We start from the raw sequence: 14,755 nt of genomic DNA, 5'->3' as shown, positions 1-14,755 counted from the left end.
AATAATTCAAATTCATAATAAATTCTCTGAAAGAAACAAACAGGATAATGAAATGAGAAGTAATGGGGTGAAGAGTGCTACTTTAATTAATTTGTTTTGTTTAAGAGTGCTACTTTATTATTTTTAAAATAAATTTATTTATTTTTGGCTGCATTGGGTCTTCGTTGCTGTGCGTGGGGTTTCTCTAGTTGTGGCAAGCAGGGGCTACTCTTTGTTGCGGTGAGTGGCTTCTCATTGCAGTGGCTTTTCTTGTTGCGGAGCATGGCTCTAGGCACATGGGCTTCAGTAGTTGTGGCACGTAGGCTCAGTAGTTGTGGCACACGGGCTCAGTAGTTGTGGCACATGGGCTTAGTTGCTTTGTGGCATGTGGGGTCTTCCCGGACCAGGGCTCAAACCTGTGTCCCCTGCATTGGCAGTCAGATTCTTAACCACTCCGCCACCAGGGAAGTCCAAGAGTGCTACTTTAAGCAGGGAATATCTAGGTAGGAATTAGGTAAATGAGGGATAGGAGTTTGGTATCTGGTCAAAGTATATCTGACAGAAGTGTGTCTGAGGGAACAGCATTTGCGAAAGCTTATTCAGTCTCAGTTATGTGAGCATTGAAATGTATGTTTTGTGCTTTGCTATTTTACTTGCCCTTAGCTGCAAAAAAGGAGAAAGTATTTGCTTTGATATTCATTTCCTGCCCTGCCCCATCCCCGCCATCAGCCCCATTTGGAGAGCCTTCACTACCTGGCCTGATGCACAGCTCCAGGGCATACAGTTCACATCATATTGGACATGGATGGCACCTCCAGAGTTCTATACCAGAATTAGTGTGATTCAGCTGGGTGTTCACACTATGGAATCTATAATCACTCCTCTCTGAGAGGGGAGCTGATAGATTTCCCAGTGATAGCATCCTTCCTTACAGCCTACTGTTGAGGTATTATTTGAAGAAAAGTAAGGGATTAAGGATTCTAGATAAAGGGATAAAAGGATAAATGTAAACCATGAGTTCACAGGGAGGGTGGGAATCCATGAACGCTAAAAGTGGGAGAGAGATTGCATTGTCAGAGTGCATTTGCTTCGTTTATAAGGACAGATCCACAGCAAAGATTTGACCTGGTGGCCACATGAGAGGCACTTGCCTGCTGTCATCTAGGCAATGAGCCACACCTGCCTTGAACAGTCACATCATTTGTCTTCCCTTTGCCTTAAGACCCCTGAAGGACAGGTAAGCCAAAGAGGATGTTGGTTATCAAGCAGGTTGGTGGGGAGACTTTGGGGTTGGGCTAAATTTGCTCACACTCTGCGGTAACCTAACATGCCTGATACATTTTCCATGCAGGAATTTCTGGAGCAATGACTTTTGCCTTTTGTCTATTTAATTGTCTTATTGATTCATGGAAACACACACACACACACACACACACACACATATATACATACATACACACACACACATGCACACATATATACACACATTTATATATGAGCTCTTTATTAGTTATATTGGGTTGGCCAAAAAGTTCGTTTGGTTTTTCTCCTAAGACGGCTCTAGCAGTGCTTAGTTGTCTTTAACTTCATTCGAAACAATTTTGTTAGATTGTATTGTGACAGCTGCCATATCAGCATGCATTTAAAAACAAACAAACAAAAAAAAAACTTGGACTTCCCTACTGGCGCAGTGGTTGAGAGTCCGCCTGCCGATGCCGGGAACATGGGTTCGTGCTCCGGTCTGGGAAGATCCCACGTGCCGCGGAGCGGCTGGGCCCGTGAGCCATGGCTGCTGAGCCTGCGCGTCCGGAGCCTGTGCTCCGCAACGGGAGAGGCCACAACAGTGAGAGGCCTGCGTACCGCAAAAACAAAACCAAAAAAACCACACAAAACCCCCCCCAAACAAAAAACTTATCAAAACTGGTGAATTTTTGTGTAGCCATTTTAATATTGAAGATGGAAGAAAAAAAGCAACATTTTTGGCATATTATGCTTTATTATTTCAAGAAAGGTAAAAACGCAACCGAAACGCAAGAAAAGCTTTGTGCAGTGTATGGAGAAGGTGCTGTGACTGATCGAACATGTCAGAAGTGGTTTGCGAAGTTTTGTGATGGAGATTTCTCGCTGGATGATGCTCCACGGTCGGGTAGACAAGTTGAAGTTGATAGCGATCACATTGCGACATTAACCAAGAACAGTCAACGTTATACCACACGGGAGAGAGCCGACATACTCAAAATATCCAAATCAAGCATTGAAAATCATTTGCACCAGCTTGGTTATGTGAATTGCTTTGATGTTTGGGTTTCACATAAGTTAAGCAAAAAAACCCTTCTTGACCATATTTCTGCATGAGATTCTCTACTTAAACGTAATGAAAACGTTCCATTTTTGAAAGAAATTGTGACGGGCAATGAAAAGTGGACACTGTACAATAACGTGGAATGGAAGAGATCGTGGGGCAAGAGAAGTAAAACACCACCAACCACACCAAAGGCAGGTCTTCATCCAAAGAAGGTGATGCTGTGTATATGGTGGGATTGGAAGGGAGTTTATTATGAGCTCCTTCCTGAAAACCAGACGATTAATTCTGACAAGTACTGCTCCCAGTTAGACTAACTGAGAGCAGCACTCAACGAAAAGCATCCGGAATTAGTCAACAGAAAACGCATAATCTTCCATCAGGATAACGCAAGACCACGTGTTTCTTTCATGACCAGGCAAAAGCTGTTACAGCTTGGCTGGGAAGTTCTGATTCATCCACCGTATTCACCAGACATTGCACCTTCGGATTTCCATTTATTTTGGTCTTTACAAAATTCTCTTAATGGAAAAAATTTCAGTTCCCTGGAAGACTGTAAAAGACACCTGGAACAGTTCTTTGCTCAAAAAGATAAAAAGTTTTGGGAAGTTGGAATCATGAAGTTGCCTGAAAAATGGCAGAAGGTAGTGGAATAAAACGGTGAATATGTTGTTCAATAAAGTTCATGGTGAAAATGAAAAATGTGTTTTTTATTTTTACTTAAAAACTGAAGGAAGTTTTTGGCCAACCCAATACATATTTAAAATATCTTCTATTTGCTGGCTTGATTTTTCATCTCTTAATTGTGTCTTTTGATGCAGAGATGAGTTTTTTATAGGTGACACAATTTTTGGCAGCAATATTACTAAATAATGGAAACAGTTTCAAACCTCCTTTTTCAAAATGCTCTCTTCATTGTACAAGTTTCTTTCCAAAAGCAGTTCTCACTCGTTTTTGAAACACAACTTTTATTTTGGGGCCATAGGATAAATGTATATATTAAAATTTTTTTTGTTATTAGCATATCATTGACAGCTACTTGTCATCACAGCAAAGGTCAGAAAATTTAAAACACTTGTCTTTTTTCAAATAAACCTATAAAACTCTCCTTTAAGTCAGACAGTACTTCGCTACAAGACATCAGGGAACAAATGATTTTCATGATCGTTCTCTTATGTCTTTACAGAGGAGTATAAACATTTAAAAACATTTAGATATTTGATTTTTTAAAAATAAAAATTAACCACATTGCTGACATCCTGAAGCACGTAAACTACAATATTTTGAAATACGCTGACCATCAGTGAACCCAGGATAGGTTGTGGTGCAAACTGAGGCCTTGGTGTCAATCCCTATATAGGATGCTGGCAAAACTTCTTCTATATTTACCATATGAATGGAATTGAAAGCTCTCATATTCTCTATTTGTTGCTAATGGAGATTGAGCATCTTACATAATGCTTGAGTACAAGCTCCCATTTGGGAGACCAAAAAGATAGAGGTAAACAGACATGTTGAAACTGGCAATCTGAACAATTAATTAATATTAATTTAACTGTTTTTATTATTTGCATATCAATCAATTGAACGGATTTTAACAGATCCATAAATTACAAGGCAGATCTCTTCAAATGCTCTAGTCACTAAGCAGATACTAAAGTTTCAATAAATATTTGATTTGATCTTGATCTTGGCCTAAGGGAAAATGGGAGAGATGAATTTCTACTTTGTAGATGTGGAAAAATAAACGCAATGACTTTCAGAGAGTCTATGTCCGAAGACGTTGGGAGAAGAAAGAGGAGAGGAAGGAAAAAGGGTTGAATTGAATTAAGTAGTCTAATTTTTCTTTGCACAAGGTCGGAAACCTGAGGCCCTTCAGTGGACAGCCTTAACGCAAATTCTGTAATGCATAGAGACAGACCTGCTAATGGTCGTAGTGTGACTGCAGAAGAGGGGGAGAACATGTGTAGAAACGAAAAGTGCCCCAAATCTAAAACTGCTCTGCACGTACGGCCCCTGTGCCGCTAGCTACTTTGGAAGTCCCAGCTGTGAGAGCAGCTTGGGTCTCCACACCTGGACCCGGCCTCCGCGGCCACGCCCCAGAGGCGGGACGAGCTTTCCTCGCGGCCCCGCCCCTGCCCGCCCTCCCTGCCCTCCTCGCCCTCCTGTGACGCCCTAGACGCCGGCGGCGGTTGCGGAAACACCGGAAGGAGCTGGAGCTGCTGCGGGAAGTGGCCGGGAGGCTGGTATCCCGCAGGCTGAGCTGCGGGTCCGTTTTCCGGCCATCTAGAAGCGAAGCCGCCCCCTCCTAAGCCAGGGGAGGAAAAGAGGAGCTGGTGGGAGGTGCGGCCGCAGGCCACCGTCGGCCGCGCTGGCGGGGCCCGTGGGGAAGGCCGTGGAGGTGAGCGCGTAGCTGTTGGGAGGGGCGCGGGGCCGAAGTGCGCCTCGCCTGCAGCCAGGGGTCGGTTTGTGTTTTCGCTCCCGCGCGCCGGGACTGTGGCTGCTGCAGCGGCCTCTTTTTCTTGGTTCGGGGTGGTGGTGGGCGAGCGGGTGGATAGAAGGCCTAGGCCCCTCCGGTACTGTGCGCTGCAGGGATGATTGGTGGCCTCCCCAGTAGGGGCGGCGGAGGATGCGAGTCAGTCGTAGATTTGAGGAAGGGTCCCCAGGGGGCGCTCCCCTGGGAAGCGGGAGGAAGGAGGGGTGAGACGAGTCCCGAAGCGGGCCTCCTCTCTTTTCCTCGGTCTCCGCATGCCGGCTTATCAGCCCAGCACGGTGGGCGCAGGCGACTGAAAGCCCCGCAGTGCGCTGGCTCCTGGGTTCTGGTTTCGCTTTGTGGCGTAGTTGGGGTGATCGGACCCATTCGTGCAGCCCCAGGGGTCCCGTATTCATTGTTGTCAGCAGGAAAACCTAGGCGTCATCGTCACTGAAATTTTTCTTAGACGAATATTTAATCCTTACTGTTTCAGAGGTTACCCCTTGCGGTCTGTCCATCCGCAGCTTTTGTTTGAGTCAGCTTCCATGGTGTGTGGTTTCCCAGACCGTTAATCTTACATATTTTACCTACTACAAAATACTCTTCATTGGAATATTTACAGGGTGCAAATTGAGCTGTTGGATGATTATGGGTGTTTTGCACTCAAGTATTTTTAGGATTTATGCTCTCATATAATCTGTATAAGGCCGGGAAGATTGGGCCAGAGGGGAAAACGCTGGCAGGAGCATAGGCTCTAAACTTACGATAAGGATCTCTAGACTTCTTGCTTAATAGATGTATAGAAGAGTAGATTTTTTTAGTTTAATGAGATTATTTTTCTTTTAAGGAAAGCTTGTTTCAAAAAATAATGAGGCTGTTCTAGTTCCAGTTCTGGTTGAGACAATTGTATCGTTTGGAAAGTTCTGACCAAAGCAGATAATAAGGTATTTGATTTGAACCTAATACGAATATTGTTAGTGAATTCATGCTATTAATATAAACATGGGGAAAAGTAGGAATCTTACTGAAAGACAGTGCTAATTTTAAGGAAAAGTAATAGTAATAAGTTATACTACACCGGGGGCTTGATGTTATTTAATTTACTTTGGCAGGATTAAAAAAAAAAGGACAGTACAAAAGTATTGCAGGAATAAAATATTTGACCTCTTGCCATATGCAAGAGGGATAGTCTACTTAAGATTGCTTCTTATTTTTGATCTGGTTTATAGCCAGCTTTCACTTTTTTGTCTTGAGCTCTTTATAACTTACGACTTTATAGCCTAATTTGTAACAAATAACAGTGAATTTAATGACGTCAGATTGTAGTAAATAGATTATTTTAATCGTTTGAAATTCAGAGTTAAGGAGATAATTTGTACATTTATTTATTGTTAGAATTTTCAATGACCTTTCACATATACAATCTTATTTGATCCTCATGCCACTCCTCTGAGTTAGAAATGCCAAGAAGTAAAGTCTTTTCCCATGACAGGAGCATTTCGAGATTGTGTAAGGATCAGAATTTCCCTAAAGCCTGAAATAATCTTGAAGTAGCCTTTGATATAAATTGGAATTCAGCTAAGTATTGGAGCAATGTGAAGTATAACATGGGACAGACTCTGGACTCTTTGCAAGGAAATGAAGTACATAAATGGTGAAAGATTTTTGGTGAGAAACATGAAATGTAATCATTTCCCAAAAATAAAGGAATAAGTAACAGCTTTCTTTAGTGTCGTTTTTAAACTTTTTTTTAAGTCTGCATGCGATTTCAGGAGCATTTTGATAAATAGGTTAGTCCCAAAGAGTCTGAGATAAGCTCAGTTTGTTTGTCTATAAAAAGGAGCATGAATTTTGTACTAATACTTAAGAATGCATATATAAAAATAAATGTTCTTTTCAAAAGTTACTTTAGAAGTCCATGTAGGTCAATATCTACGGGTCTATCAGGGAAAGAAAGCCCTTTGGAAAATAAAAAGAATGGAACGTGGTTTCTACCCTTAAAGAATTTAGAGTCAGGCTTGTAGTCAAGTAGGGTAGTTTTTTACAAAACTGTGGTAAAATGTCTTATGACTATTACAATCAGGAATTTAGGTGAGGGAGACATTACTTGTGATTGAATCTTGATAGAGATGATATTTGAGATGAGTGAGCTTTGCAAGGTTTTCAACAGGCGAATATTGGAGGACATTTCTAAAAACAATAGATTATTGCGTTCCTGGAAAGGTACAACTTATATTTGAGAAAGGATCAGTACAACAATTTGGCTGATAATAAGTTATGATTTATCTAAGTTAGAAATAGGAGATGAAAAAGACAAATTACGAAGGGCTTCATTGAAGATGTTTGGTTAGAAGAGGTATGTGATCCATATGAATGCAGAATGAGCTGTAATTGGGAGATGATTGAGACCAAGAGAACACTTGGGCAGCTTTAGGTTAAGCAAGATCTTGATAGTGTCACTTTTTTTTTTTTTTTTTTTTGCGTTATGTGGGCCTCTCACTGTTGTGGTCTCTCCCGTTGTGGAGCGCAGGCTCCGGACGCGCAGGCTCAGCGGCCATGGCTCACGGGCCCAGCCGCTCCGCGGCATGTGGAATCTTCCCGGACCGGGGCACGAACCCGTGTCCCCTGCATTGGCAGGCGGACTCTCAGCCACTGCGCCACCAGGGAAGCCCCAATAGTGTCACTTTTGTGGCCTTTATAGTTTCTCCAAAGTGCTATCTTGTAAGCAGACCTTGAGATAACATGGGTGCAGGTGAGATGCCAGGAAGCACAAGTGAGGGAGTGGGTAAAGAGTCAGGAAAGGGAAAAAAAGCCAGTGATGGGCAACTGGGGGTTAATCCTGTGGACATTTTTGTAGAGCTGCCTTAGAATTGTCCTACTAACTGGAGGGTAGCTGGGGAGTTTTTCCACCTACTCTAGTCCTCACTGATTGAGATTGTTCTTGAAATGTTTCGAGCACTTCCCATTGTCTTAGCTAGGGTTGGGCAGGCTCCTGTTGGTGGAGGTGGGAAGCTGTCAGGATACTATCTGTACCAGCTGCAAGGTGAGCTGAAGGGATGGGGGCCAGATGTCAACTGTGTCTGTTAATAGGCATTCTTATTAAATAATCAAGATGTGAAATAAAAGCCTCAATTTAGGTGGAGATCTAGAAGAAATGTGAGTTGAGAAGTGATGGATAAAAGAAGCAAGCAGTAGAATTTGGCAACTAGTAGAATATAGAAAATGAGGAGGGACTCTAAAATGGCACTGAGGTTTGAGAGTTATGTAACTTGTGATTGAGGAGGGTTGACAGAAGGTCACTGACATTCAAATTAGTTATTTCAGGAGAATAAAGGAATTAATTACAGGGTGTTGAAGAGTGTTGATAAAGTAGAGTGTAGGTGACCAGTCATTCAAAAGGGAAAGTAGGGTGGAGATCTGAACAGTGCTGCCACCCCTACTAGGTACACAGTGTCTGACCCATACTTGATTGGGCCTTTGTTAAATTAACCTCTAAATGCCTGGGGCTAGTGCGTCCTGAAATACGGCAGTATGGTGAAAATATGAGACTGAATGTGACATAGAATAAGAAGATTTCTTATATTTTTTAACTATTTATAAAATCCTGAAGGAGGAATTGCTAATATTTTTAGTAGAGGCATTATTTAGATGAATAAATTCTGATTCTTTTTTATAATCAACAATATTCTGGTAAAGAAAAAAATTGACAAAATTTCTTAGAGTGGTTCTCATTTGAATATGGTGGTTGCATTTGTTTTTCCATGATTCTACATGTTCTACTTAAGTAGTTTTAATGACTGTCCCATAATGTTGATATTCTGTTAATTTAATTACCCCTCCATCTTGCTCAGAAGTGACTTAGGGTGAAAATCACCATCAGCTGATTTGCGCTTCTATTAGAACTCTGTTATATTCATTGATTCTTGTTCTCCATTTCTCTTCCTCTTGCTTCCTCTCTCTTCTCTCTTCCCCCTCTGCCTAGTGTTTGTCACAATTATTTCAACTAGATAAGGCTACAGTTGACTATACTTTGCTGTTATTGGACAGATCTTTTTTCTTTGTAGGAAATGCTGATTAATGTTTACAAATCTTGATTTAAGGAGTTTTATTTAAAGCGAGGTTGCCGGATTGGAGCTATGCTTTTGGGTGGTTTATTGTGGCAGTGTTAAGAATAGGTTCTAGAACAGCTAGATTGCAGGTAGAGCAATCAGTTAGGAGATTATATAGTTCTCTTAATAGACTCAGTAAGCTTCTCATTAATTAGACTGTTAAGGGTCAAAGGGACAGATGTTTTTAAGAAAAGGGAAATTAGAAGATTAGTACTAAATTTCTTTTTCTTTGTTATGGTTTGAGCGAAAATTAAGAACGATTAGGGGAAGAGTTATAGGACTGTGAGATCTGTGCGAAGATTTTAAGGAGTTTGTGTTTGCTAGAATATTTGTTTAAAGGACAAGAAACACAGTTCTTAAAAGTGCTCATCAGGGGACTTCCCTGGTGGCACATTGTTTAAGAATATGCTTGCCAATGCAGGGGACACGGGTTTAAGCCCTGGTCCGGGAAGCTCACATGCCACGGAGCAACTAAGCCTGTGCACCACAACTGCTGAGCCCGTGTGCCAGAACTACTGAAGCCTGCACTCCTAGAGCCCATGATCCACAACAAAAGAAGCCACCGCAATGAGAAGGCCGTGCACCACAACGAAGAGTATCCCCCGCTCGCCGAAAGTAGAGAAAGCCCGCGCACAGCAACAAAGACCCAACGCAGCCATAAATAAATAAATAAATTTAAAAAGAAAACAGTGCTCATCAGGGGACTTCCCTGGTGGCGCAGTGGATAAGACTCCATGTCTTATCCACTGGGGGCCCGGGTTTGATCCCTGGTAATAGAACTAGATCCCACACGCATGCTGCAACTAAGAGTTCGCATGCCACAACTAAGGAGCCCATGAGCCGCAACTTAAGACCCGGCACAACCAAATAAATAAATATATTTTTTAAAAAGTGCCCATCACAGCGGTGAGAGGCCTGCGTACCACAAAAAAAAAAAAAAAAGTGCTCATCAGCATATTTTAAAGATTAAAAGTCTCCATGGACTCTTATTATGGATTGATTTAGAATAAAATAAACTTTTCTGCCTATTGTACTCTTTGCTGATATTGATACTTTTATTGTCAATTTTTTGGCTTGATTTTGTTGTATAGTAATTTTCTTCTATGGTAAATATGGAAAAATAAGCTGTAAGGTTATTATAATGTTGTATTTTTACCATTAAAATAATTTTGAAACCTAGTATTTAAAATAGTACAGTTGGGCTTCCCTGGTGGCTCAGTGGTTAAGAATCCACCTGCCAATGCAGGGGACAGGGGTTTGAGCTCTGGTCCAGGAAGATCCCACATGCTGCAGAGCAGCTAAGCCTGTGCGCCACAGCTACTGAGCCTGCGTTCTAGAGCCTGCGAACCACAACTACTGAGTCCACATGCTACAACTACTGAAGCCCACCCACGTAGAGCCCGTGCCCTGCAACAAGAGAAGGCACCGCAATGAGAAACACATGCACTGCAACGAAGAGCAGCCCCCACTCGCCTCAACTAGAAGAAAGCCGCGCACAGCAACAAAGACCCAACACAGCTAAAAATAATAAATAAAATTAAAAATAAAATAAAATAGTACAGTTGGGGGCTTCCAGGGTGGTGCAGTGGTTAAGAATCCGCCTACCAATGCAGGGGACACGGGTTTGATCCTTGGTCTGGGAAGATCCCACGTGGTCCGGGAAGATCCCACGTGCCCCGGAACAACCAAGCCTGTGCACCACAACTACTGAGCCTTGCGCTCTAGTGCCTGTGAGCCAAAACTACTGAAGCTCACGCGCCTAGAGCCCATGCTCCACAACAAGAGAAGCCACCACAATGAGAAGCCCATGCACTGCAGTGAAGAGTAGCCCCCACTCACCGCAACTAGAGAAATCCCAGGCAGAACAACGAAGACCCAATGCAGCCAAAAATAAATAATTTTAAAAGAACAGTTTAAAAAGGTAAAAGATAAAATAGTACAGTTGGACTAGTAAGATTAGTTGTAGTAATGGAACAGTTGTATAGGTTGAAACTACTGACAGACAAATCAGTTTTTTTGCAGTCAGAGAATCTTAGAATTGACTTTAGGGCAAAATGCTGTCCTTTGAAACACCTGACAGTTGGTCTTCCAGCCTCTGTGAGTAACAATGATGGGGAACATCCTACTTCCCAAGGTTCCCCCTTCCATTTTTATATAGCTCTAATTGTTGAAAATCTTCACCATTGACTGGAGTTGCCATTTCTAAATTTCTCAAGTTACGTAAAAAAGAAAAGATCTCTCTTACTTTGGTCTTAATGTCCAAATAATTAGAATGCATGTATCAAGTCCTCCAACTTTTTTTTTTTTGGCTGCTTGGAGTGACTTGCGGGATCGTAGTTCCCCAACCAGGGCCTGGGCAGTGAAAGCGCCGAGTCCTAACCGCTGGACCGCCAGGGAACTCCCCTCAAGTCCTCCAACTTTTGCCTTCTGCTGTCTAAACATAACATCCATACTTTCAATTTTTGGTCATAATAGTTAACATGTATTGAGTGCTTACGCTCACTCTGTTCGAAGTAATTTATATATGTAAACAAATGTGTTATATAATACCCCCCCAACTCCACGAGGTAGATTTTTGTAATTATCTCAATTTTATAGATGAGGGAACTGAGGCACAGAGAAGTGACTTAACCCTGGTCACAAACCTAGGACATAGTGGAGCTTGGATTTGAACCCAGGTAGCTTTGCTCCAGAAACTTTACTTTTAGCCATAGTGTTGTCTTTATGACGATACAGTTTTCAAATTATTTAAGACTGTCTATGGAAGGCATTTGTATTCTGTAGCTTTTAATGTTCTTCATAAATAAAACATTCACTATGTAATCTACTTAGTTTATGAGTACAATAAGACTGGCTTCTCTTTTTATTCTGAAACCTATTCTGTTGATAAATTGAGTGAGAACTGCACTGTTGTTTCCTTCGTCTTCTAGCATCTAGAATCTAAATACCTGAAACCCTTTTTTTGGCCTTACTTTAGACAGTAGACTTTTTTTTTTTTAAGTGATTAATTAATTTATTTTTGGGTGTGTGGGGTCTTCGTTTCTGTGCGAGGGCTTTCTCTAGTTGCGGCGAGCAGGGGCCACTCTTCATTGCGGTGCGCAGGCCTCTCACTATCGTGGCCTCTCTTGTTGCGGAGCACAGGCTCCAGACACGCAGGCTCAGTAGTTGTGGCTCATGGGCCCAGTCGCTCCACGGCATGTGGGATCCTCCCAGACCAGGGCTCGAACACGTGTCCCCTGCATTCGCAGGCAGATTCTCAACCCCTCTGCCACCAGGGAAGCCCCCAACAGTAGACTCTTTAAATGCCAATTTGGAATACTATATCCATGCTTGTTAATCTTAGCTCATTTTTCTAAATAAAATGTCATTTCTTTAATTATTTTTATAATTTTATAATTAGATTTCACTAGCCTGCCTTCTATGTCTTTATCCAGATTTTTGTTAAAAATTTTGAACAGTTCTGCCATCTGCTAATACAGAGTTTCTTCTGGATTCATATTAACCTTCTGTGTAACTAATAAATTAGCAACCAGTTCTCCGACATTTTTTTTGTCACAGTCGCTTGATTCTGATTCTTTATAAATAGCTTTACTTTTTGGAATAGACTAGATAATGGAATATAGGCAGTTTTTCAATATTAAAAGATTCTCCTTAGGTTACCAACTGTCTTGATGTGTAACAAATATTAATAACACTGGTCCCTATGCTTTTCCTGTATTAAAACTTGAATGTCTGCTATTCTCTTATTAGGATGACCGGGTCAGAATTTGGGGCCTGAAGATTTGGGGATTGTACTGCTAAAAAGTAATATCTTCCCCACCCCCTTAAAAGTAATATCTTCAGAAACAGTTTTGAATCTACAGATGGGCACTTGAGCCCCTGCCAAAGCTGTACATCATACAGCATGATGCTATCATTTCAATCTGGAAGATTTTTCAGTTGTTATTACCATCATTATTGCTGAGGAGATTTCAAATTGTCCAGATAGGGTAGATAGAGGGAAAAGTTGTCTGATAAAAAGATTGCAAAGGTCAGGACAAATTGAGGTCAAATTATGGAAAGCCTTAATTTCCATGCACAGTTTGAATTTTTTTTGCCCTCTAGTAATTCCCAACCTGTGATCCCCAAGCTTCCAGAGGAGTCTTAGAGTTTTGTAGATTAATAGTTTTGTAGATTTGTATATTTTGGAGATTAATCCCTTGTTGGTTTCTTCACTTGCATATATTTTCTTCCATTGTGAGGGTCGGCTTTTCGTTTTGTTTATGGTTTCCTTTGCTGTGCAAAAGCTTTTAAGTTTAATTAGATCCCTTTGTTTATTTTTGTTTTAATTTTCATTACTCTAGGAAGTGGAGCAAAAAAGATCTTGTTGCAATTTATGTCAAAGAGTGTTCTGCTTATGTTTTCTTGTAAGAGTTTTATAGTGTCTGGCCTTACATTTAGGTCTCTGATCCACTTTGAGTTTATTTTTGTGTATGATGTTAGGGAGTGTTCTAATTTCATTCTTTTACATGTAGCTGTCCAGTTTTCCCAGCACCACTTATTGAAGAGACTGTCTTTTCCCCATTGTATATTCTTGCCTCCTTTGTCATAGATTAGGTGACAGTAGGTGTGTGGGTTTATCTCTGGGCTTTTTATCCTGTTCCATTGATCTATGTTTCTGTTTTTGTGCCACTACCATACTCTCTCGATTACTGTAGCTTTGTAGTATAGTCTGAAGTCAGGGAGCCTGATTCCTCCAGTTCTGTTTTTCTTTCTCAAGATTGCTTTGGTTATTTGGGGTCTTTTGTGTTTCCATACAAATTGTAAAATGTTTTGTTCTAATTCTGTGAAAAAATGCCATTGGTAATTTGATGGGGATTGCATTGAATCTGTAGATTGCTTTGGGTAGTATAGTCATTTTCACAGTATTGATTCTTCTGATCCAAGAACATGGTATATCTTTCCATCTGTTCATTTTTGATTGTTTTCATCAGTATCTTATAGTTTTCTTTTTTTAAAAATAATTTTATTTATTTTTATGTATTTGGCTGTGTCGGGTCTTAGTTCCCGTGTGCGGAATCTTCATTCGAGATGTGAGATCTGTCGTTTCAGTGAGCAGGCTTCTCTCTAGTTGTGGCGTGCGGGCTCTAGAGCGTGGGGGCTCAGTAGTTGTGGCACGCGGGCTCTGTAGTTGTGGTGCACAGGCTCCAGAGCATGCAGGCTTAGTTGCCCCATGGTATGTGTGATCTTACTTCCGCGACCAGGGATCAAACCCGTGTCCCCTGCATTGGAAGGCTGATTCTTAACCACTGGACCACCAGGGAAGTCCAAGTATCTTATAGCTTTCTGAGTACAGGTCTTTGGCCTCCTTAGGTAGGTTTATTCTTAGGTATTTTATTCTTTTTGTTGTGATGGTAAATGGGACTGTTTCCTTAATTTCTCTTTCTGATCTTTTGTTGTTAGTGTATAGGAATGCAAGAGATTTCTGTGTATTAATTTTGTATCCTGCAACTTCACCAAATTCATTGATTAGCTCTAGTAGTTTTCCAGTACCATCTTTAGGATTTTCTGTGTATAGTATCATGTTATCTGCAAATTAATTCTCATTAAGTTGTTTAAATACCAGAACATTAATAGCAGAATGGAGAGGACTAATCTTTCTCTAGTCACCCTTTCTTCTTTGCGGTGAGGCAACATTCTGAGTACATAACCTTCAAAACTATTTTTATGCTTTTACAGTGGATATGTACATACAGATACAATGCGCTATTATGCATGTTTTGTTTTGGGGCTTTTTTTTTTTGAACATTGTTTTTTTTATTTTTTTGTTATTTTTATTTTAACTGAAGTATAGTTAATTTACAATGTTGTATTAGTTTCTGGTGTATGGCAAAGTGATTCTGTTGTACATAT

At 41.0% G+C, this 14,755-nt stretch overlaps 1 protein-coding gene across 2 annotated transcripts in view; it reads left to right on the top strand.

Annotated features, from left to right (window-relative positions):
• Positions 1-4,454: 4,454 nt before the first annotated feature.
• Positions 4,455-14,755, top strand: part of USP33 (ubiquitin specific peptidase 33) — a 71,097-nt gene continuing 60,796 nt past the window's right edge. For both annotated transcript variants that reach the window (XM_082613378.1, XM_082613377.1), the window contains exon 1: positions 4,455-4,682. The gene's annotated coding sequence lies outside the window, so the exon portion shown is untranslated. The remainder of the gene's footprint in view (positions 4,683-14,755) is intronic.

This window comes from Mesoplodon mirus (genome assembly GCF_964341445.2).
Source record: "Mesoplodon mirus genome assembly, chromosome: 3".
Classification (NCBI taxonomy): Eukaryota; Metazoa; Chordata; class Mammalia; order Artiodactyla; family Ziphiidae; genus Mesoplodon; species Mesoplodon mirus.
This window is presented reverse-complemented; position numbering and strand designations above follow the sequence as displayed.